Genomic DNA, 2,487 nt, shown 5'->3' with positions numbered 1-2,487 from the left:
TGCGCGTGGAGGTAGTCGTGGAAGAAGCCATGGCCGGAGAGGAGCTGGGCGAGATGAAAGGTCATCTCCCCATGCGGCCGGCCCTTCCACTTCGCGATGTCTGGGATTAGCCGGTGTGTCCACCGGGTAAAGCGGCTCGTCGGCGCCAACTCGTCCCACTCGGCCTGCCACTGGGCGATGGTGGCCGTTCGCTCCTCCCTGCGGATGCTGCTTGTAGTTGTGCCGGTCTGCTGGCGTCGCTGATAGCACCTTGCGTCCTCCGTGATCTGCAGGCAGATCGGGATTACGCTTGCAAGGACAGTGGCCACCTCGCCGCGCACCGATATAAATGTGCGGGCTACCGGTCTCGCGTAGAGGCCCTGCACCCGGTTCAACCTCCTGCGGTTCCGTTGAGTGCGAACTGCCTCGTGCCACACTGGAGCAGCATACCGCAGCGTCGAGTCCACGACGGACGCGAGCAGTCGTCGTTTAGCACCCTTGGGGCCGCTGTGGTTCCGCATCAGCCGGGATACCGCCTGTGCCACACGGAGTGCTTTTGCGGAGACGCACTCGACGTGGGCATTCCAAGACAGGTGGTCCTCCAGCATGACCCCAAGGTACTTGATCGTCCGTGTTGGCATCCTCTGCACGCCTGCGATGGTCACCGGCGCCTGCGTGTTCGCCCTCCGCATCGTAGACATCATTACCAACTCGGTCTTGGCCGGAGCTAGCTCCAGATGGTGTGCTGCCATCCACGAGTTGATGATGCCGATCGCCTGCTCAGCCAGTTCCGCTGCCGCCTGTGGTGTCGCTCCTCCCGCCAGAACGACCAAGTCGTCCGCGAAGCCGATCGCTTCCGCACCTTCCGGCAGCGTCAGCCGCAACACACCGTCATACATGACGTTCCACAGGGTCGGCCCTAGTATAGAGCCCTGTGGTACGCCTGCCGTGACAGTCCTGCGAACTGGTCCCTCGGCGGTCTCGAAAAGCAGCTCCCGTCCCGAGAAATAGCTGCGCAGGACTCGCTGGAGCGCTGACGGTACGCTCATCCGCTGGAGAGCTGCTGCAATCGCCGTCCAGCTGGCCGAGTTAAAGGCGTTCCGCACGTCCAGAGACGCCACCATCAGGCAGCGAGGGTCTCTGCCATTGGTGCGGTGGAACGTCCTCGCGTACAGGCCTCGCTCAACGACCCGCTGGATGGCCTGCACCGTCGATCGTCCGCGGCGAAAGCCATACTGCTCGGGCGACAAGCGTGGTGCACTGCTATCCTCCAGGTGCTCGTTCAGGCGGTCGAGGATAATCCGCTCGAACACCTTCGGGACTGCACCCAGCATCAGCAGCGGCCGCCACGACGATGGCTCGCCAGGGGGTTTGCCGGGCTTAGGGATTAGCACCAGCCGCGCCGCCTTCCATGACGTCGGAAACTCTCCCCGCCGCAACAGGTCGTTGAACACCCGGGTGAAGACCTCCGGGTGCTCTCGGATCGCGGTCTTCACCGCCGCGTTGGGGATGCCGTCGAGTCCTGGCGCCTTGGACGATGCCATCCTGGCTGCAACGGCCAACACCTCGTCCTGCGTAACCGGCCGGACCTCCTCCGTGTCGCCCTCGGCTGCGATGGTAGGCCAATCGAACGGAGGGTGCGTCGGGAAGAGTGCGTCAACGATCGGCTGGAGTACTACTCGGTCGGTTTCAGGTGGTGCGCGACTGCGCAGCTTGGCCAGCACCACCTTGTACCCGAGCCCAAATACATCGTTCTCCACCCCGTCAATGAGCTCCTGCATGCAGCGATCCTTGCTGCGCTGGATCTCGCTCGCCAGCATCCTCCGCGAGCTCAGGAGCTGGGCGGTCAGCGCGAGGCGCTCATCAGGCGGGGCGCTGCGACGTCGCCGTTCTGCAGCTTCGCACACCTCCCTCAGCCGGTCGATCTCGGGTGTCCACCAGTACATCCTCGGCGCTTGGTGGAAGGTCGCCCCATGCACCCGCTCCATTGTGCCGTCGCACGCTGCAGTTAGCCCGCCGACCAGGTCTTCCGGTGTCTGCGCCAGCTCGAACCGTCCGATGGAAAGGGCGGTGGCGAAGCAGGAGCTGTCAAACTGCGCAGTTTTCCACCGGGTACCGGCATGCCTGGCCGTGCCGATGTTGTAGTTCGGCGGCTGATGTCGTTGCCTGCGGTGGTGTTGCGTGCCATCTCCCGGAAGACCCACCTGAAACTCCAGGTAGGAGTGGTCGCTGTCGGAGAACCGCGGACTTACCCGCCAGGAGTCGGGGCGCGCAATAGTGTGGCTGGAGAAGGTTACGTCCACTATGCTTGGCCGTGCCACGCCGTTACCCTTGAACGTGGGTACGTTACCGCTGTTAAGCGTCCGGAGCCCCAAATGGTCTACGACGCTCTTCAGGTCCTCCCCCCTCCGTGACGTACGGGCACTACCCCAGTCCCGGCTCCACGCGTTAAAGTCCCCGGCAAGGACTACCGTCGTGTGTCCGATCAGCGACATCTCCACCGCCTCA

The sequence above is a fragment of the Anopheles maculipalpis genome (assembly GCF_943734695.1).
Source record: "Anopheles maculipalpis chromosome X unlocalized genomic scaffold, idAnoMacuDA_375_x X_unloc_1, whole genome shotgun sequence".
In the NCBI taxonomy this organism is placed as follows: domain Eukaryota; kingdom Metazoa; phylum Arthropoda; class Insecta; order Diptera; family Culicidae; genus Anopheles; species Anopheles maculipalpis.
This window is presented reverse-complemented; position numbering follows the sequence as displayed.